Source organism: Hyaena hyaena, unplaced genomic scaffold (genome assembly GCF_003009895.1).
Source record: "Hyaena hyaena isolate Hyena2069 unplaced genomic scaffold, ASM300989v1 scaffold_324, whole genome shotgun sequence".
NCBI lineage: Eukaryota > Metazoa > Chordata > Mammalia > Carnivora > Hyaenidae > Hyaena > Hyaena hyaena.
The window spans coordinates 1,065,770-1,090,042 of NW_024080955.1; positions in this window are offsets into that span (position 1 = coordinate 1,065,770).

A 24,273-nucleotide genomic window follows, 5' to 3' on the forward strand; every position below is an offset into this window, starting at 1 on the left:
ATTGTGAGTGCAGAGCGCAACACAAGTCTCAATGTTCATGACCTGAACCTGATCAAGAGTCAGACACTTAACTAAGTCACTCAGGTGCCCCTCACTACTCCATTAATAGTCTCTTTGATATATGAATTAAAACGATATTTACTTTATGACTAGCTCATTTTAATACGCTCAATATCATCAGCAATAGAAGTCTATCAATTTTATTTTACGTATTTGAAAATGCCTATGAAAACAAATTGGATCTTTAAAAATAAGAGTATTTTGAATATTCCTGTTTTTTTTTAAATTTTTATTAAGGTAAATCATAAGTTGCAAGATTTTTTTAATTGTATTTAATAATTTGCTCATTTTCCTTTTTTGTGTGTGATTAGGTCCTTCTAATTTTGAGGTGTTAAAAAGACTTACTGGGATGTGTGTTGTCTCCAGATTGAAGTTACAGGGACTCTATTTAACCTGTGACTCACGAAACTGAAAACACTGGAAAAAATGTGTAAAATAACATTTTTTTAGTTAGCAGATAATCATAAATACAAACTAGTATCCTTGGACAGAAGAGAAACCAACAAGAAGCTATGCCACTCGTGCAGGGACTACAGAAAGTTTCTGGGCAGCAGCACGGGGTGGCGGGTGGGGGAGGCACAAATTGAACTGAGCAGATAAGTTTCAGAGTATAGTGAAACATATACTAGAACATGCAGGGCACAGTACTGGAGAAGTGATTTCAGAGAGAGAAAGAAAGATAGAGGGAGGAAAGTAGGAGGAAGACAGGGAGAGAGAGAAAAAGAGAAGGAGAGAGAGAGAGGAGAGAGAGAGAGAGAGAGAGATAGAAAGCAGACACTCCAGAGGTCTGTAGAAGTGCCCCCTTTAGTTTTTGGCTGTTGCTGATCTGCACATGAAGAAAATGAACTAACTAGCTGAAGTCAAGAAGAGAATTACTAGAAAAGACTAAGCATAAATGTCTTGGTACAGAACGGTTTTTGTTGCAACAGGCCAGCATGGAAAAAACTCCAAATACATAAGCACTACAGAATCCTGAGATGAGTATTATGGTCCAATATGTCCTAATCTAAAGGTTGTTCTGCCCAGAACCTAACCTAACCGTGTTCTAAAGGAAGCTATAAAAGATTACACTGATTTTAAAGCTTGTTTATTTATTTTGAGAGAGGGAGGGGCAGAAAGAGAGAGAAACAGACACTACATGTTGTCAGTGGTCAGCTTGACACAGGGCTCGAATTCACGAAAGGTGAGATCATGACCTGAGCCAAAATTAAGAGTCAGATGCTTAAACCGACTGAGATGCCCTGACACCCCAAGAGTACACTGATTTTAAGTAAATCTAACAATATCTCTGAATAATAAAACCCAGTATTTCTTGATGGCAATACATACACACTTATACATACATACATACATACATACATACATACATATATGCATACATTTTAGCCTCTCACAAAATACAATTCAAAATATTGGGCCTCTAATTTAAAAATTACCCATTGTCGAAAAAAATGCAACCCATAACCAGGAGAAAACGTAATCAGTAGAAACTAGCTTGAATGACAGGGATTATAGATTCATCAGACAAGACTGTTGAAACAACTACAAGAACTATACTCCACAGATTTAAGAAAATAGTGAAAATATCATGATGAGAAGAGATGGATAAGATATAAAGACCTAATGAAACATCTGGAGATAAAACTTACAACTAAAGTGAAAAATCAATAGCTAAGTTTAATGGCCAACTAGACATTGCAGAATTTGAGTTCAGTGAACTTGAAGCAACTGCAATAAGTTCTATCCAAATTAGAAAAAGGAAAAAAGAAAAAAGCCCTTGAATGTTTACCTTAAAAAGATTGGCATTAGGATAAAATCTACACCTTTCTGGCACTTTCAGAGTATTTAATCACTATCAACTTTTATAAAAAAATAAAATAAATGAAACGGGTGATGTAATCAAATCAAACATTATATAAGGTTAATTTATTATCCATTTGAATTAATTTAAAATATGAAAATCTCATGCTCTTGAAATTATTGATGGCTTATGTTTAATGAAATTTAAGTTTATTATTTGGAACATATTAAGCTTCATTATTAAAAACTCATTTCAAAACCTAAGCATCATATATGAATGAAAGCAGGCACGCATTCCCTGACCGAAGTTAATTGATTCCAGTTATATGCCTGATTAAAGAGGATTCTATTCCTCATAATTTTCTCATAGGAATTGCCTTTCTTTTATATTGGTGATAAACATTTTATTTAATACTTGATATTAATTATAATGATGAATTACAACATTCTGATAAGCAAAATATCTACATGCCAACTTCGTTTTATAGTAATTCACAACAAAAGTGACTATCAACAGAAATACAGAAATGCTTATGTTTTCGCTTGATATCCTATGTTGGCCTCTCTAGATGTACTTTTTGCACTTCTGCAAACTAGTCTAGACCTGAGAAACTGAGCGCTGTGGATTAAATGGACAAATTTTCATACTGTCTTGCTGATCAACTTATCAGTATGTAGCCTTTTGTGATGATTAGAAGACTATGAGGTCATTGGACTTAACTCTATGGTTTTCTCTCTGTGAACCCTGGAGGTTAACCTTGTTGTTTCACAAGGGCTCTCCTCTTCTTCACTGTATTCCACCACATCTGACTTTCTCCTTACCTTCAGATTCCAGGAATCCCTTCTTCCCTGTGTGCAGTAAGCTTAAGCATGGAGACTGCTCAGTTGCTACTAGTTTGATCACCTAACTATCTATCCTTTGTGTTTCCTGTATCTCATCTTATAAACTGCAGTTTTGTGAATATAATCTTCTTTAATTATTTTATCTTGAAAGTGCTTTCTGTTTCCTGATTGCCACATATTTTTAACTAATTTTGACAATGTTTTTGATGAGTTGTGGCAAGTTATAAATTATTTTGTTATAAATAATGATATGTAGTATAAAGATAGTTGATTAACCTTTCATGAAAGTGAAATATCTTAAAGCTCATTATACACACAAGCGCACATGCCATTCATTTTACTCATCGGAGTTCACAAATTACACTTGTATATACAGTAAAACCTTGGTTTGTGAGCATAATTTGTAATCCAAAGCCCTTGTATATCAAAATGAATTTCAAGAGCCATTCACTCAATTGTGATCAGATGACTTGTGGCGCCACGTACTACTCATATTTTAAGACTACTCGCTTATCAAGTTATAATTTATTAGAAATACTTGCTCATTTACAGAACACTCACAGAACAAGTTACTTGCAATCCAAGGTTTTACTATATTGTAATCTAGATTAAAGGTTTCAGATGTTTCAAATTTAGTTTATACTTAATAAAAAAATACGTTTGAAATATATACTAGGGCGCCTGGGTGGCTCAGTCAGTTAAACTTCTGACCTTGGCTCAGGTCATGATCTCATGGTTCGTGGGTTTGAGCCCTGTGTCATTGTGATCTGTGCTGACAGCTAGCGCAGAGCCTGGAGCCTGCTTCCGATTCTGTATCTCCCTCTCTCTCTGAGCCTCCGCTGCTCACACTGTCTCTCTCTCTCTCTCTCTCAGAAATAAATTTTAAAAAGTTAAAAAAATTAAAAAAAGAAATATATACTAATAAGGTAAACTTTGCCATGATTTTCAAGTTCTTTCATGCCATTATTATTATTCTTTGGATTAATTCAGACAGAACTTTTCTAGAAGTGTTCTGGCAAAAGCTCTCAAAAAAAACTGAAATAATATTTATCCATTGCTTAAGATAGTCTTTCCATATGTATTTATTAAATAGGCTTTTCTATTAGTTAACTATTTTTGCTTAACAAAACAATAAACCGTAAACAAAACCTTAAAACAGTAAGCCTTTATGGTTGCTGCTCATGAGCTTATGTGTACCTAAGAAAGTATTTGAAAAAAATAATTACCTCAGTATTGGAAGACAGAAGGGAGTTTTCTCTAAGGAGGTTGTTTGTGATGTGAATTATAAATGTTAGTCTGGAAAAGTAAAATAAAAAATGTATTTCTTTAGATCATATAATAGTCATTTTATAATATGTAGTCAATAAAACAATGTCATGGAATACATACATTTTCATGTCAGAAACAAAGTAATTAGAATATGTATAGGCATGCAGAATTAAACCAAATGGCAAGACTGAAACAAGTTTATTTAAAAGTCAAAGACTTGCAATAAATTATCATAGGACATCATTAATAATCATATAAGAAATATTTTGTGTGCTCAGAAAAGCATTTTAGTTAGCTTTAGAATGTTATTTAGTTCTAATCATATCTAAATATCTTAACTTATATCTTTACTTGTTTGCCTACCTTAGTCAATAATTTCAATATTGGACTGAAGTTAATTTTACAAAGTCAATAATAAGACGAATGGTTGCAAAAATGTTTTTTCTCTTAGCTATCAAAAATGGCAGGAACAAACCTCAGAGGAAATTAAAATCCAGACCTTTTTTAACATCAATATTGATGGTCAATATTCACTTTTAAGCATACATTATTGTAAATTTGATTAATATAATATTACCTGCTGTGTGCTTACACTAGTAAGATATATTAATTACTTTCAAGACTAAAATGAAAATAGTAAGTTGAAACATTATTTTCATGTGGTCCTGTCTTTAATCACACTGACTTGGTTCATATAGAGCAATTAATCGCAGAATAATTCTAATGTGATGTTTTATACTTTACATTTGGCAAAAGCATCCACAGTATGAAATTTGTTTCTTAATTAAATATTAAAGGTCATAGACGGCACTTAAAAATGATGTTTTGAGCATGAGTTTACTTATTCTTCTCTTTGAAACTCTATTAAGATCACCATGGGAATGAAGAAACATATGTTTATAAGGATTTTTTTAATCATAATAGAAAAGATCTCATCAGATGAGCTCTATTAACCAACTAATGGATGTTCTAAACCTGATGAAATAGTTTTCTTTCAAAACAATGTAGCTGACAGCACACACTATTGTCCACTAAAAAGACAAAATAATAGAGAGTAGATATAATTTGAGCATAAAGCATCAGAGAAGTAAAAGTAAAGGGGCTAATATTAGTGATGATGGAATGATTTTGGAGTGGTAAATGCATGTCTGCCAAATCCTAAACATATATCGGGCAGGAGGCTGGAAACCTCTACCAGAAATCTGTTAGGGACAATGTAGTTTTTCTTATTCTCCTACTACTGAAAAGCAAAAGATTTGAGTTCAGAATCTACCAGAGAGACATCAAAATCTGCTAGTGAACATTAAACTTTTGATAAAATTGTTTAAAAATTGTAGAAACAGAACTAAAGATGAAAATGAAGTGTTATTAACTATGTCACACAGCTTCAATGTAGCATCAGAATAACAATGACTTGTCAACAGAAATACTTTATGAAGAAAACAATATTTTGAAATCTTCAGATTTCTGAGGGAAAATAATTACAACTCTTATTATTATCCTAAATTTAAATTTTTTTAAATGAAAGCAAATAAATATATTTTAGATAAAAAACAAGTGAAAGAAATTTTATTTTAAATTTGCAGTGAAAACGTACTAAAAAGAGCTTGTAAACTTGAAGGAAAAGAATAAAAGACAGAAACAAGACTGTACAGAAATAAATACAGAGCAACAAAAAGAATTTCTAATCAACTACCTGATTGCTGATGATTTAAAAAATACTAACGACTTGTAAGTGAAGGTCAATGTAGAAGTAAAATGGATGACAACATTTACATGAAAAATGAGAAGGGGCCCATGGGTGGTTCAGTTGGTTAAGCATTGGACTTAAGGTCAGGTCATGATCTCATGGTTTGTGAGTTTGGGCCCCATGTCAGACTCTGTGCTGACAATTCAGAGCCTGGAGCCTGCCTCGGATTCTGTGTCTCCTTCTCTCTCTGCCCCCGTCCCCCACTCTCATTCTGTTTCTCTCAAAAATAAATAAACATTTTAAAACAATGAGAAGTGGAGCGCCTGGGTGGCTTAGTCAGTTAAGCGTCTGACTTTCGTTTAGGTCATGATTTCTCGGTTCATGGGTTCGAGCCCCGTGTCAGGCTCTGTGCTGACTGCCAGCTCAGAGCCTGGAGCCTGTTTCAGTCTGTGATTCCCTCTCTCTCTGACCCTCCTATGATCACGCTGTCTCTCTCTCTCTCTCCTAGAAATAAATAAAACATTAAAAATAAATAAATAAAACAATGAGAAGTGAAATGATGAAATTAAAGTGTCAAGAGCTTTTGTTTTTTGGTTATTTTTTAAGTGGCTTAACACAATAATCATTTTGCTCACAGATTTGTAATTTGGGCCAAGGCCTGTTAGGGAAGCTTATTTCTGCTCTACTTAGTATCAACTCGGACATCTCAAAGTCTGAGGGCTATAAACATCATAATGGTCTCTAATTTATATATTGAGTGGTTGATCTTGGCGATTGGTTTAGATGTTAGTGGTGCCATTGTGGCCTCTCTATGTGGCCTGGGCTTTCTCACAACATGATGGCTGAATTCCAAGGGGGAGGTACAAAGAGAAAGACACGGAGCCAAGTAGAAACAGTATTGACTTTTCTAACCCAGCTACCTAAGTCATGCAGTGTCTTCCTCTATATTCTATTTGTTAAAAGTATATAACTAAGGAAGCCTATATTCAAGGAAAGGGGGATAGATCCTGCCTGATGATGAAAGAGTATCAATATAACACTATAAGAAAAATATATAATATCCCATGTAGCTATCTTTGGAACATATATATTACACTGAGTTTTTTGCAGATTGTGATTTTTTTTTAAACTTTATTATTTTTATTTACTTATTTATCATCTAAGGTATAATGTAACATTGTATTTCTTTCAGGTATACAAATTAATGATATATTTGTATACATTATAAATCACCCGAGTAAATCCAGTTAGCATCCATCACTTTACATAGTTACATGCTTTTTATTTCTGATGAAAATGTCTCAAGTTTTAATGTTATCAAGTTAGTATATAGTTTGAAAGGTAACTACTCCCCTTTCTAAATCCCCATAACTATTTCCTCTCTAAATCCATGTCCCTGGCAATGTGATTTATACTTTCCTTCAAGAAGTTGAGTCTACATCTTCTTTGGAAAAATACCTACTTAGGTCTTTTGGGCATTTTTGTTTGATTTTTTTTGCCATTGAGTTGTATTAGTTCCTTATATATTTTGAATATTAAACCCTTATCAGATATATTATTTTCAATTTTTTCATTCCAAATGTTGTCTTTTCATTTTGTTGATTATTTTCTTTGTTGTGAAGAAGGCTTTTAGTTTGATATGTACCCACCTGCTTAAATTTGTTTTTGTTGCCCATGACAGTGGTGTCATATCTGAAAAAATCATTGCTAAGACAAAGGTCAAGGAGCTTTTCTCTGTTTTCTTTTAGAAATATTTTATGTTTTCAGGTCTCACATTTAAGTCTTTAAACCAATTTAAGTTAATTTTTGTGAATGTTGTAAGCCAAGGGTTGTTTAATCTTTTTGCATGTAAATATCGTTTCCCCAACACCATTTATTAACAACCCTGTATTTCCCTCATTAAGTGGCTTCCATGTTAGATATGGAGAAATACAAATGGTCAACATGTAGATGAAATGATGCTCAATGTCACTAATCAGAGAAATGCAAATCAAAACCACAACCACGATAGGATATCTCCTCAACAAGTGTTGGTGAAGAGGTAGAGAAAAGGTAACCCTTGTACCCTGCTAGTGGGAATGTAAATTGGTGCAGCCACTGTAGAAATCAGTGTGGACATTCCTCAAAAAGTTAAAACCAGGATTGCCAAATGATCCAGTAATTCCACTACAGAATATTTACATCAAGAAAATAAAAATACTAATTTGTAAAGATATATGTACCCCTATGTTTACTGTAGAATTATTTTCAATAGTCAGCATATGGTATTAACCCAAGTGTCTATTGATAGAAGAATGAATAAAGAACATGTGGTGTATATATACAATGGAATATTACTCAGCCAACAAAAAGACTGGAATCATACCATTTGCAACAATAAAACTTGCAACAAATATTGCCTTTTAATATAACCTAGAGGGTATAATACTAAGTGAAATAAGTCAGAGAAAGGCAAATGCTCATACATGAAATTTAAGAAACAAAAGAATAAAGAAAACAAACAAACACCACAGATTTAAATACAGAAAACAAACTATTGGTAGCCAGACAAGAGATGGATGGGAAAATGAGTGAAATAAATAAAGGAGATTAGGAGTACACTTAATTTCAAAAAGAAAACCCCAAAATGGACCCACATCTATATGGTCAACTAATCTTTGACAAAGCAGGAAAGACAATATTTTTAACAAATGGTGTTGGGAACACTGGACAGCAACATACAAAAGAATGAAACTGGACCACTTTCTTATACCAACAACAAAAAAATAAATTCAAAGTGGATGAAAGATGTAAATGTGATAGAAGAAACCATCAAAATCCTACAGGAAAACACAGGCAGCAACCTCTTTGACATTGGCTATAGCTACTTCTTGCTAGATACATCTCCAGAGGCAAGGGAAACAAAAGCAGAAATGAATTATTAGTACCTCTTCAAGATAAAAAGCTTCTGCACAGCAAAGGAAATAATCAACAAAACTAAAAGGAAGCCTACTGAATGGAAGAAGTTACTTTCAAATGATATATCTGATAAGGGCTAGTATCCAAAATCTGTAAAGAACTCATCAACATCAGCACCAAAACATCAAATAATCCAGTGAATGGGCAAAAGACATGAATAGATATTTTTCCAAAAAGACATCCAGATGGCTAACAGACACATGAAAAGATGCTCAACATCATTCATCATCAGGGAAATGCAAGTCAAAACTACAATGAGATATCACCTCAGACCTGTCAGAATGGCTAAAATTAACAACATAGGAAAAAAGTGTTGGCAAGGATGCAGAGAAAAAGGAACCCTCTTACACTGTTTGTTGGAATTTAAAAAAATAATTAGTTAAAAAGATAAAGTGGCAACATTATCCACCATTCTTACTTCTATGTATATATCCAAAGAAAATGAAGTCATGATCTCAAGAGTTATTTGTACTCTCATGTTTATTGCTGCATTATTCACAATAGCCAAGACATGGAAACAGCCTAAGTGCCCTCTAGATAAATGAATAAAACATATATTATACATACAAGCCCTCACACACACATACATAACTGAATATTATTCAGCCATAAAAAAGAAGAAAATATTTTACAAAAGAATATACTCTCATTTGCAACAACATGGATGAACCTTGAGGGCATTATGCTAAGTGAAATAAGTCAGACAGAAAAAGACAAAAACTGTATTATCTCAATTATGTGCAATCTAAGAGAATCAGACTCATAAAAGTAGAGAATAGAATAGTGGTCATAAGTGGCTAGAGGGAGGGGAATATGGAGAAGCATTGGTTAAAGAGTACAAATTTTTAACTTTCATTTGAATACATTCTGGATATTCAGTGTACAGCATTGTGTGTTAATAATAGTTAATAATATTATATTTTATACTTGAAAATTGATAAAAGAATTTGATATTGGGGTACCTGGGTGGCTCAGTTATTTAAGAGTCCAGCTCTTGATTTTGGCTCAAGTCATGATCTCACAATTCATTAGATTGAGCCCTGTGTTGGGCTCCGCACTGACAGGAGCCTGCTTGGGATTGTCTCTCTCCCGCTCTCTCTGCCCCTCCCCTACCTATGCTCTGTTTTTCTCTGTCTCAAAATTTAAAAAGTAAAATAAAGAATAAATATTCAGTGTTCATTTGCTTAAAATGGTAAGTATGTGAGATGATGGCTTTAATTTACTAGATGTGGTAACCATTTTACAATGCATATTCATATATGTATACAAATCATCGTGTTGTACACTACATATGTATATGATTTTATGTGTCATTTATATAGTTATAAAGCCGGGGAGAGGGGAACCAAGGAAATTAACCCATATGAATCTGTATTTGCACTCTTCCCTCTTTTTCCACAGATAAGTTAGAATTGATGATTTACTACACTCCCATTAAAGTCTGACTTCCAATTATTCTACAATCTCATTTTGTTCTTGTTTTTAGTCAAAGTTTTGCTTCTAAAATTACATTTTATCTTCTGCCTCATTAACCTTCCTTCTCTTCTGGAAACAAAAACATAAGAAAACTCAAGAATTCTCTATATGTTATAATTCTCCTTTGACTTCCTATCATCTCCATATATCCTCTCTGCTCTCTTCCATTAAAAAAAATAATTGAAAGAGTTGTCTGTATACAGCTATTGTTCTTACTTCATATATCAGTCAGGGTTCAACTAAAGAAGCAGAACCAGTGATACATGTGTGTGTGTGTGTATGTGTGTATATGTGTGTGGTGTATGACTGAGAATTTGCTTATTCAATTAAATAAGCTGATTAGGTTCTGTCTCTAAGGCGTTGCCTCCTTGTCTGTGCTGGAACTTGTCATCTACTGATGGGAAGGGCAGTCAGTCAGTAAGGAAGGGTCATGAGCAGGCTGCAACTCCAAGCATGAGCTAGAACCTCACAAGGACATACTGAAATCCATGTGGTTTTTTGATGCTTCTGTCTTTGGTGATAACCATAACTTGCAGAGTTGGGAGCCATTGCCACAAAGCTAAACACATACCTATGCAGAGAAGCTCAAAATGAATTTAGGGAAAAGCAGAACAATTGCAAGCCTATGTGTTACTTTATGCCTATGGAGCAAGTCAGCATATCCACAATAAATGTGTGAGCTACCAAATGGCCTCTGCTTTCCTCCTGCTTTTCAAATCTCCTAAGAATCTGACCTCATTGCTCACTATAATGGAAACATACAATAAAGGAAATTCTAGCCTAGCTAGGTTAACACATTGCAAAACCATCTCAATTCCCAATCCACACTCTACAATCAACTGCAGTACACCAATTAATTTTCTCCACTAACACTACTCTGAGATTTATTTCTGTTCTGATTTTCCAAGTCCACTCTGCAGCTTTTTAACCTAGTTGTTCAATTAATTAATTAGAATTGAAATTTTGGAGATGATCTGGAGATTAGGTTTCTCTATGATACTAGAAATTCCCTTCCCATCAAAAGAAAAATGACTGCCCAAGAGGAGTTTCAGTGAGTGGTGCCAGAAGTTATGCTTCTCATGCAAGGTAAACTGAGAAGCAATGTGGGCCTTTTATTATCTTCCCAAAAATACACCAGAAGGATGCGTAAGCATATTCTAGAAATGCAAGATAACTAATATGTCATACTCCCTTTTTGAAATTGAAATATCAGACAATCCTGAGAGCTGTCTCTATCAGACAATGGGTTCTGACTGAAGCCAGAGTTATAGACCTTCCTTAAAGTCAATATATAGACAAGTTCAGGGTGAAATTGACATTTCAATTTGCTAGCAGTTGACATAACTTATTTGCTGAAAGTCTTTTAGATACTATTTTAAAAATGAGTTAAGAAAAATTAGATGTACTGTTTATCATTGTGCAATTATGGAAAAATAAAGAACAAAACAAACTTTGCCCATCTTGTTTTAGATGGGCAAAATGTTAGATCAAATACCTCGATAAAGAAGATATATAAAGTAAAACAAGTACTTGAAAAGTTTTACATCATTGGTCAATAGAAATTTCAACTTATATCCACATTGTGATATCACTATACATTCATCAGATTTCAATTAGAAAGATACTATTTCAAAAGATTGGTGAGGTTGTTACCAACTAAGCACTCATGCATTACTGGAGAAATGCAAAATATTAGAAACACAGTGGAAAACAGCTAGACAATATTTCAGATAAACGTACCTTAAGACCTAGCCGTTCTACTTTTAAGTATCCACCCAATATAAATGAAAGAAAAAATAAAAATTCCTTCAAAGGCTTGTAGGCAAAGAGTTACTCCATACCAGAACAACCTAATGTCCATCAACCAATAAACAGATAAACAAAATGTAGTGTATCCCTAAAACTGAAAACTTCTCGGGAGTAATAGTGAATGAAGTACATTAAACTAAAAATATAAATGAATCCCAAAAGCAGAATCAAGACACAAAAGAGTACATATAGTATGGTGCCATTTTATCTTCACAGGTCAGTAGTTGCCTGGGCTGACAATGAGTGATTCACAGGGAATAAGGAATAAGGGAGCTGCTCGGGATGAGATTTTGTAAAACTTGATTATGGTGGTAATTTTAAGATTCTGAATCTTGCATTTACCCAACATCATCAAACTGTACACTTAAGCTGAATGGTTACATAATATGTAGAATTTCCCTGCAAAAGAGCTCTAAGAAAATAGTTGAATTTATATTATGTACATGTACCCTAATGATGGTTCAGTAGCTTAAAATCAATCTCAGTATTTGTGATCATTAAGTCAGGTATTTTTTCATTATTGTACAAGGCATAAAATCAGCATGACGGTGATAGCGATGACTGAAAACATAAAATATAGTTACCTACATATTTAATTATTATGCAGTGGGCACATCTAATTTTTACAAGTCTTTTGAAAAACTTTACTCTTGTTATATCCATTTTACACATGATTAAACTGAGGCACCAATTTACTTATTTGTCCAAATTTTCACAGCAACAAGTTATAGATCTCACGTGTGGTCCCATGATCCTGACTCTAGGATCCATGCTGTAGCTTACACTACTAAGGTATTTGCCAATGACCTAACGATGGCCCACCAGGCATAAAGTAGAAGAGAAGAACAATGTACAATACTTAGGAAGATGTAAAACTTACCAGTAATGGGAGGTTTATTTGCACAGAATCTAATACAGAAATTAAGAAAGAATAGAAATTTTATTCTTGAAGACAGCCCTATTTTCTTGCATTCTCAGCTACCGCGCATCCTCTTAGGGATTACTTTTCTTTTCACATAGTAGGTGTGAGTATAATAAATATATCAGAGAAGAAAATTAGGCAGCCTTGTAAGGAAACCTCACCTAACTACAACATTGAGACCTAGTGTTCATTAAATAATCCACTAGCACTTTATCCTTCATATTTAATAAAATATAACTTTTTTTTTTATTTATTTATTTTTTTTACAAATAGTTTATTGTCAAATTAGTTTCTACATAACACTCAGTGCTCATCCCCAAATAAAATATAACTTTTTTATCACTATTTTTAACTTTGTAAATGCCCCTGCCTGCTAGTTCAGAGCTCATTTCCTAAATATACTCATGTAAATGTTACTTTGAAAAAATATATAACAAAGAGAATTCAAAAATATACTGTTGAGTACCTATCTTCTGTCAGAAAGATGGTAACATAGGCATAAGGAATAATTCCAATAGATGCAGATGATATCCTGCACTCACATCCTTCCATACATCATGAATAACCACTGTAGGTCACAGAACCTTGAAAATGCATATTGCTTTTGGAAATTTAACTCCTGTTCACAGAACTTCTGGCAAAAATACTCACACAGGTTCTGATAAAAAAGTTTCATATGGGATGAGATAGTTATATCGTTAATTTTTTCAATATTGCCTTCTGTTTTACTAAGCTGCATTTGCATCACAATATTCCAAGCCAAGGAGATCTGATGATGAGAAACCAAGAACATATATATTCAGGGCATCTGCGTGGCTCACTCGGTTGAGCGTCCGACACCGGCTCAGGTCATGATCTCACGGTTTGTGGGTTCCAGCACCACATGGGGCTCTGTGCTGACAGCCAGCTCAGAGCCCGGAGCCTGTTTCAGATTTTGTGTCTCCCTCTCTCTCTGACCCTCCCCTGCTCACGCTCTTTCTGTCTCAGGAATAAGTTTAAAAAAAAAAAAAAGCACTAAATATTTTTTAAAAAGAACATATACATTTAACAAAAGAACACTGAAGCTCAAAGTATCCAATAAAATTTTAATCTATTTAAAAATGTCTCCATTCCTTTATTTACTCATATGAAATTGCATTGAATTAGAACAATCTTGAGTGTTTGATAACAAGTAATAAACCAGCTTCTGTAGGAATACTTTTCAAAAACAAACATGCGTAAAACTAAAATTACTATTTGAAAGCAATAGATACTCTTGAGAGTTAAGATGATTTATACCATTAAAGCAAAATAACAATATGAATTTTGAAAAGTAAATGACTATATCCTGAATATAAATTTTCCTTTTAAAAATGTTTGTTCAGAAAACCATTTGACATTTTTACAAATTTATGAGCATTCAGATGAAAGTTTTCAAAATAACACTACATCCAAGGAAACATTAAATAGAAAAATATATCAGAAATGCTACACAGTCATAAATTTATTTCAGAATTGGTATTTTTTATCATATTTACCAGCTGAAAGACTGCTTTAAAGTTGTATTTTGACACTATCACTATTAAAGACCAAACTATAAATTCTAAATAATTGTCTTCAAAGTTCCAAGCTTGTAACCATTTTCCAAGCTTCCTAACATCATATGTTTTGCATGTCAGTGTTGTCCTGTATATTTCATTCTCTTATTCTCTCTTTTGCATTCTTCTCCCCATAGTTGTTAACTACGTCTTATTTTATTAGTGCATTTACTTAAGACTATTTGAAAATTTTAACTTCTAATCCCCTTTAAAATATTATGTAAAATATGTTCTTCAGGGCACCTGGGAGGCTCAGTCAGTTGGACAGCTGACTTTGGCTCAGGTCGTGATCTTATGTTTCATGAGTTTGAGCACCACACTGGGCTCTGTGCTGACAGCTCAGATTCTGTGTCTCCCTCCCTCTACCCCTCCCACGTTCCTACTCTGCTTCTCTATCAAAAATAAATAAACATTAAACATTTTTAAAAAATATTTTCTAGGTACTCCACTGACTATTACATTGAAAATATAATCTCACAACTTTAGGCAAACCACTTTATAGTAAAATTCTTAAAATGGATGAAGGTTTTATTTTTGTAAAACATGGAAAGGAGGCTTCTCATATAGGAGTTTATATAACTAGCAGCCTCTGAGATTTGTTATCCAGAGATTTCTTGGCCCTTGGTTTGTTATATTAATTTCCACTGTCTTTCTAAACAGTTTGTAGGGGGAAAAGAAAGCTAATCAAATGAATCAGAACAGTAGATAAACATATTTTTACCTCATCATATTAATCTCCCAAGTCTAGAAAAGAGGACAGTCAGCACTTTAATTATAATCTCTAATATTTCAAAAGACACAAAGAAGAATTAATCTTTTTTAGAAACACATGAAAAAAGCACTCCAAATCACAGGTATAAAAACTAAGTAAATTTGGCATGGTTTTCTATTTGTTTCAACAGTGATAAAAGTTTAGAATGTAGTGCAAGGTGAAAAATGAAAAACCAAAATATATTGCCTTAAGTAAATAAAAATATGCTTAATACATAATAAAATATTTTATGATTTCTGACTTCTTACTTATCTTCCTCATAGGACTTAAAGTGTTCCTCAGCCAGCTAAGTACTCTTCTCTTGAAATATCCTTTAGTTTGTATATGGAAGCTACAGAGACAACAGTGTATCTTTAAAAAGGATTCTAGGGGCGCCTGGGTGGCTCAGTCAGTTAAGCAGGGGCGCCTGGGTGGCTCAGTCAGTTAAGCATCTGACTTCGGCTTAGGTCATGATCTCACAGTTCGTGGGTTCGAGCCCCGTGTCCAGCTCTGTGCTGATGGCCAGCTCAGAGCCTGCTTAAGATTCTGTGTCTCCCTCTCTCTCTGATCCCCCCTGCTCACAGTGTGTCTCTCTCTCTCTTTCTCAGAAATAAATAAAACATTAAAAAAAAAGATTCTAAAGAGACAAAATAATAGATTACTGAATCTTTGACCTAGTGCTGAGTTTCTAAATAAACTTAGCTGAGTAATTTCTTATATGTTGCCTGTTCAAATACTATATGTATATGTATGGTATATGTATAATGTATATATATATTTCTCTCTCACACACACACACACATGCATACACTCACATACACCCTTTTTATTTACTTAGACATTTGTTTGTTTATTTGTTTATGTGAGCTTTGTTAATGTGGATTTATTTTGTGTTGTAACCAAATAAAATTTCTAAGTTCCTAAGACTGAATCTAAATCTTAGATTAATTGCATTCAATTAATTCAAACAATTTCATTCAAATAAATGATGATGACCTTCCAGGCATTTCTGTACTGTCCAGCATCACAGAACTTTTTCTTTAAAATGTTTGAATTTTGTTCTAAATTTAATAACATTTTGAATAAAACTTATGGTCTGATTAAATCTCTTACCTACTTATATCAGCGGTAAAAATAATCTAATATTTTTGGGTGCCTGGGTGGCTCGGTTGGTTAAGCATCAGGCTCTCCATTTTGGCTCAGGTCACGATCTCATGAGTGAGCTCAAGCTTCGCATTGTACTACATTGGCAGTATGGAGCCTGCTTGGGATTCTCTCTCTCTCTGTCTCTCCCCTGCACTCTCTCTCTCTCTCTTTCTCTCAAAATAAATAAATTTTAAAAAATCTTTAAAAAAACTAACATTTTTGACAAAAAAAAGAGTGAGACCATGAAAACTATATATTATTCAACCATTCAAAATTGTTTATTAGGAACATAGTCTATGACTGGCACACTAGTGCTATTGTCATAAAGGGGTTTAGTGCTTCAAAATAAAGCAAATGTGTGTGTGTGTGTGTGTGTGTGTTCATATTTGTTTTATTTTTCTCAGTAGAGAAAAAATAAAGTAGAATGCCTTTACAAGGAAAATACAGAAAATGTTAATGAAAAGAGTTAAGGTAATACCCTTGGTCAGTATAAATAGTATAGAAACATAATTGAAGCATTTTGGCCCAACACCATTCTCCACCTGTACCCCCTGTTCTCATCTCTTTTACAAATGCACAGCAGTCCTCAAAACAACAATAGCTTAGAAAGGGGTGGGGGAGAAAAACTCTAAAATGTTGATTTTTACATTCCTTATAAAGCTCACACTACTAGAGAGTAAATTTTGATTTCTTGTTAATTTTTGGCAACCAGAAACATTTTTATGACCTTTGTTTTGAATATATTTACATGAAATTTGGGATGTCCTCAGTCGTTTCATTCCCAAACATATTCGCAGACCACTGTACATTGGAATCTACTTATGTGAGAGAAATGATAGAAAAAGAGTAGATTGATTCTTTTTATAACTCTAGCTACTGTATGTTTGGACTCTTTCAATAATATGAAATTTGTTCTATACTAAGATATCAATAAGAATCTGAAACCTTTTTTTTGCTTATTTTGAAGTCTCCCCAAAACTTCCCATCCAATAGTTCTTTGCTTTAAGTTAATAGAGAAAATGTTTACTATTTAAGCCAAGCTACAGATTTATATATTTGAAAACAACTTCAATATCCCTTCTTTATCAAAGTATAATGAGGTCCTTCAACTTCATTATGTGATCATATTATGAATTTTCATCAGGATCGATCAATTCCAAACTTTATGTCCCTATCAAAGTGTGATTCCCAGAACTCTTCATATCAGATAAAATTATATTGAAAAACCAAATTAAAGTAAGCAGTTCCAAAATTTTGACTAATTAAATTGGATATTTTTCAACATTCTGATTATATTTTGCTTATTTAAGCAGTTTGGAGTTTCTAAAAGCTTATGCAAATTGGCATGTGGGTCAGAACATTAATTTACAAATTTAAATTTAAACTTTTATTGAATTATATTTCCTTCAATAAGATGCTGTGGTTCTGGTCCTACTTTAAGAAAAGGAAAATATTACAAATGTGCATATGAATCTGTATATCTTAAGTGTGGCCTCCATTAAATATGACAGACATATTACTTCACTGAACTTTTAATCACTGCATGGAGAATTGCTCAGTACATTCTGCATCTGTTAGCTTCAGAAATTCCAAATTGCTAACCCTGCTAATATGATTTGCCTTTATCAGTATCTGCCTCAATAAAAGGACAAGTTCAGTTTATGCCTATCTGAAGGAAAATAAGTGAACTTCATCGTATTCTTGTATTTCCCATCAGATATTACAATCTACTACTAATTCTATAAATCGTACAGCTTACAATATATATTTCACACATGGTTTTGAAGCATAAGTATTATAAACTATTTGTTAAATGAAAAAATATACTTTTTTTCTGGTGTAATCACATGTTAATCTCAAATCCTGGGTTTTAATGTGTTGTGAATGTGAAAGCTTTCAAATATATCTTCAAGTATTATGAATATATAGTCTTACAAATATGAAACCTTTGTATTACTGTAACTGAAACTTGTTCAGTTAATTGACAGAGAAAATACACTATTGTTTTTCCGTTGCAAATTAGGCAGACACAGCACCTCAGTACACAGTTTTATCTCAGTCTTTTCTCATCTCCCACCCAGACCAAGCCAGTAGCTTTCTAACTGGTTTTCTTTCTTCAAGTGTTGCTTCAAATTCCTTCAGCTTTCTAAAGCATAAAACTAGCATGTCATCAATTTCCTCAATTAAAATGAATCAGTGAATTCTGGTGTCCTAGAAGACAACTCTTGTATCTAACAGACATCTAAAGTGTGAGACGAGTTGTGCCTGGGTGGCTCAGTTGGTTCAGTGTCCAACTTCGGCTCAGGTCATGATCTTATGGCTCTTAGTTCAAGCCCCTCATCAGGTTCACTGTGTCCACATACAGTCTGCTTTGGATCCTCTGTCTCTCTCTCAGAAACAAATAAACATTAAAAAAAAAAAAGTATCACATGACCTGTTTCTTGTCCACATTGGCAGTTCATCTAACAAGGTGGGGCAAGCTGCCTTTGATTGAACCACTCTTGTGTTCCATGATGTTAATCTGGGAGAAGAAGGCCATTTTCGTCAGCATAAAGCATCCTGTTACCTACCTGTCCTTTCATGTCCTTTAACTTCAATATTCTCATCTTTCTCTCCCTTCCTCTCTCCTTCCTTTCCTCCCTTTCTGTGTCTCTCCATCCTTCTCTCTCTCTCTCTTTCTCTATCTGCATATAAATATGTATATTTATATATTTATACATACATATGTGTAAAGATACACACAAGGTAGAAAATTTTACAGTAAGTATTTGACTATTCAATAGCATCTACTCTGGTCTTATTCTAATCACTTCCTTTATTAGAAACCAAAGTCTCTATTTTCAAAAATAAATCTATTCATGTTACTGGAATTCTTCAATAGTTTTCCAACATTATCCAGAAAATTATAAAGGCACTGCAAGTATTTTCCATGAAGTGTTGGAATACGTAGTATTCTTCTAGTCTTCTCTTACTTGCCATTACTCTTATTCTAACAACATTTGCTTTCTGTTACTTTCAAAATGCTTAGGGTAAACATTTGTTCAACTTTCCAATTACATTCTTATTTAACATTTGTTTTATTATATTTTGTGGCCTAACTTGACCTGAATATATTATTTTTGAATGAAGAACTATCATTACTAGTTGCTTAAAAAATATTCTAGGACGGATTTGTCAGGCTTTTGCTTCACATCACCAGTCGCTGCTATAATCATATCTAGTATTGTGTGAACATGTAGGGAGAAGAGTCTTCTTTTTTAACATATATACATCCTAAATACCAGCAAGCATGACTCATTTCATTTTTTCTCTTAGAATTGTTAAAGTACAATATAGATATAAGACACAATACTTCTCTTTTGCTTTCTGACCAAATAAAATGAGTTTGAAGCAAATGGCTAGGGACAACTCTTTCTCTTCTCATGTTGTGGTCGAAGTATTTGATGCAGTCCCCCTTGCAAGCCACTCAGAATACTACACAGTTGAGTTTGGCCCCCACATATGTCCACAGACTGTAAGGTGCTGGAAGTTAGGCAGCAGCCAGTTGATGCTGTCAGTGGGAAACATGGAAAATTATGAGTTGGATAAATATCCTATTCCTTCAGGAAATGGGCATTCTGATTACTCTTATCCTATACATATGAATATGCATGTTATATAAAATCTAAATTATTTTATTGTTGGTAATTCTTTGTAAAATGTGCAATAAACCTTCTTCTCTGTATTGAATTAAATAGAATAAAGTGTATGCTTAATTAAAATTAATTCTTGAATATAAATTTCTTAGAAAATTAGTGATAAAATATAATGTATACTAATTACTTAACACTTACCATATGACTATGAGGTATAGTGATAGCACTGACAGCATGAATACCAGAAGAAAACAAAGTTAAAAAGACATCAGCATCTACAAAAAGATATGACAACAACATATTCAGTTGAATGAAGTGTGCACATACACACACAAATAATAGATTTGTATATATTACTGTCTATATGTGCATACTACTGTGAATGTAGCTTTTCATTAGGTCAAATGATTACTCTTTTAAATTAATTTCACTAATTTCCAAGACAGGTTTTCTTGGTGTATTTAATAAGCATGAAAGATGAAAGCGAATCTTATTTTTTTATTCCTTTTTAATTACAAAGTTAATTTTAACTAACTCATGCCAAAAAAAGTCAAAGAATAAAAAGAATATGATCTTGAGAAATTCTAAATTTTCTTAGAAACATACTAAAGAGAGAAAATTCAGAGTTAACAGTTAACTCTCACTAAAGTAGTTCATAATTTCAGAAAAGATCACAGTGCCTATATCATTATTACTTGACATCTAAATATCACCTAGCAATATTTTGCTCTTTGACAGATGTCATAAAATGTAAGTGCCCCCTTGATTTAATTTTAGAGAGTCAATTTAAAGTACCGAAAATAGTGAGAAGAAAAGGAAAAAATATGCAGTGTTAATTTAAACACCATAGAGAATCATAGACAAACATAATATTCTTTAATTATATAATTTAAATATGCATTGTAAAAAGAAACTAAGATCCAAGTAAGAGAGATAATGCTTCTTTGGAAAGCTCATATCTCAATTAAACATATAAAAGCATCAACAAAGTACAGAATTGTGAAACAATCCTCTTTTAAACAAAAGAGTATCTTTCTGTGACTAAAATCTAGAGACTAGTGAGACAGTATGAGCATCTTCCATGCTCTGTTTAGGATGAAAAAAGCCCAATACAAATGTTCTTAAATAATTTTACAAGCAGACTATCTGAGGCCATACCTTCATGATATCAAAGCAAAGGAACAACAACAAAAAAGTAATTACTCGAAAATATAAAATATTTTATTTGATGTTCTTTACTATCTTCATATAAGGGGAAATACATGAGTAAATACAGATTTGGTAGAATACTTAACTGTATTTAAATCAAATAACCTCAACCTGCTTTGCCACTCTAGCTTTTTAGGCTTTAGCAGATCAAATTGACTTCCACTTATGAACTACCAGCCCTGTGGTTCATATTTAATTTATTATATACTCAGAGAAGTTTTAAGCCTTAGTTAATTCACAATTATTATATCAAGTTCAAATAATCATAGTACTCATTCATTCTAATCAGTCTTAAATCCTCACATTTATATATACAATGATGTGTCATAACTGACATTTGATATAATGGCACTTAAAGACTTGAATGTTTTTGAGGAAGTCTCTATATTATAAAGATGTGCACAGCTGAGGAGTTCCAAGTTTAGGAAACCTTTATTTTATGAAAGATCTACTAACATACCTGCCTAGCCTTTGTCTGTCAGGGAAACATTGTCTTCATTATCCTTATTAGGAAACTAACCTGACCTGAAATGAAACAGTGTCTATATTTTCTAAAGCAGCTTGTACTATGTTTGAATTTAAAAGATAATCTCCCAAATCATTATAAAATGCATAGAAATGCCATTGAGAATCTTCCATCTCAATATGCTGAAATTTAAAAATTAAGAGTTGATTTGTAGTCAATAAATAAGTTATTGTTTTCTTTTATAGCATTTTACAATAAAATCAAGAATTCGTAAGTACAAGATGTTACAGACATTGTACCAAAGTAACACTTACCGCAATAAAAAAAGAAATCATATATGAAGATACTATAATTTTAATCATGTAATGTATAATTAAAACATTTTTTGAAAATAATTCTAAGATATATAATATTTGAAAAAGACTCCTCATAAAGAATATTTTTGAAAATTGGTAATGATGGTATTATAATTATAATTTCAGGAACTGTTTTTGCCTTAGGATATAGTTTACCTTATACACCTAATTTTAAGTCTAGCAAAGTATAATAATTAATTTTAAGAGAAATTTAGATGAAATATTGGTTATGATTTTCATTGTCAAATAGTTCTACATTTTAAAAATTTGGGGAGATAAAAGATATATAACCATTTGAGGAAATTACATAATATCCCAATACCTTCAGTTTCTACCTTATCATTAAATCTTAAGATGTCAAATCAAATTTAAGGGAACCATGTCTCATCCAACACCAAATGTTACTAATTATTTTAAGAATAAAACGATATAGGGGAGCCTGGGTGACTCAGTCAATAAAGCATCCTATTCTTGATTTCTCCTCAGGTTATGATTTCACTGTTTTTGAGATGGAGCCTTGACTCAGTCTCCACAGTTCCAGCATACAGCCTGCCTGGGATTCTCTCTCCCCCCTCTCTCTGCCCCTCCATTGCTTATACGCTCTCTCTCATTGTCTCTCCCTCTCTCTCTCAAAATAAATAAATAAACTTCAAAAATGTTTTAAAAGGAACACCTGACTTCCTTAGTCAGTTAAAAGTCTGACTCTAGGTTTTGGTTCATGTCATGATCTCACCATCGTGAGATTGAGCACCAGTCTGGCTCGGCCAGTCTGGCATTGTGGGGCCTGATTGGAATTCTCTCTCTGCTCTCTCTCTCTCTAAAAAAGAAATAACTAAACACTAAGAAATGCTTTAAAAAGAGAATAAAACAAGATTAGGTATGCATATAGCATTTCTTTCTAAAGGAATCTCATCCTTCAGATAAAGCTTTATAACTGTCCTGCTCCTCCACACTGACGTGAGTTCGCTTTCAGCTTTGTCCAGCAAAGCCAAGGATGGCAGAAAGGATTAGTCAAGACTCCATGCAAGTCCAGAGAGATGAAAGGGAGGCTAAGGGAAGTCTGTTGTTTTCAAGCTCCCATATTTGTTGAGCATACACTTAGGGAAATATTGAGCAATATGTCGGTGGGCTACGTGCCAGTAAGAATGTATCAAAAATGTGCAGAAAAAAAGGCAAGCCAGGGTAAAATATTCCGTGCAATAACATGGCCTAAAGAATGTATGAGTATAGGCAGGACCTAACCCCTAGATATACATTAACTAGATAAGCAAAGCACAGCTTCTGTTTGCAGAAGGGCCAGAAAGCAATTTTCTGCTTTGTAGTGTATCCCCTCTAATCTCCTAACCCAGGACATAGCTATTTGATTTTCCACACACTGAGAACTGTTTTATTTTCCAAGTGACACTCTAACTTTTAAATATTTGTAAGGAACATTAATTTCAGAAGTTTGCAAATACCATTCCCCTCTAAAAAGTACCAGGGCTCCATGGAGAGGTGAATGATTCTAGGGGTAGGGCAGAAAATTTCCAAGAGGAGCCTGGAACATATTGCTTCTGAAGGTAAGGAAATTCTCAAAGACCATGTTGAATGTACACAGACATTAGCTTGAAGAGGTTTCCACTTAACAAATCTAGAACAATTTGGCCATCAAACTAGCAATTATAGAATATAATTCTTTGAATACTACAGGATTCCATGGGTTCATAGTGATAGAAATCAACAAGTAATCAAGAAATAAATGGGAGAGGAAGAAAGCTCTTCTTTCCAGACAGATAACAGTACATGAATATAGAAGGGATTATGGAAAGAGAAAACCAACATATGACAAATGTCATGCAGATGATTGATTTAGTCTGGACTCATTAACAGGTTATACTAAAGCTGATGTATGTAGGCTTGATAAGTAAAAGATATGCATATAACCTCAAAATACCTTTCATTGAAATATTTAATTACATACAAGGGGAAAATTAGACTTTATGGTTGAGACACTTGGCAGAAACTGCAGCATGAGTCTAAGGATATGTCAGCATGGTTTGTCCTTGAATGTGATGGACTCGGAACATACTAGCATTGACTGAAGTTACATTCTTGCCAAATATACATGGGCTGAGTCTGAACAAGAGTAAATACCATCTTACAAAGAAACACTTGGGGTGCTTGGATGGCTCAGTCAGTTTTAAGTGTCCTACTTCAGCTCAGGTCATGGTATCACGGTCCGTGGGTTTGAGCCCTGCGTCAAACTCTGTGCTGACAGTCAGCTCAGGGCCTGGAGCCTATCTTCGGATTCTGTATCTCCCTCTCTC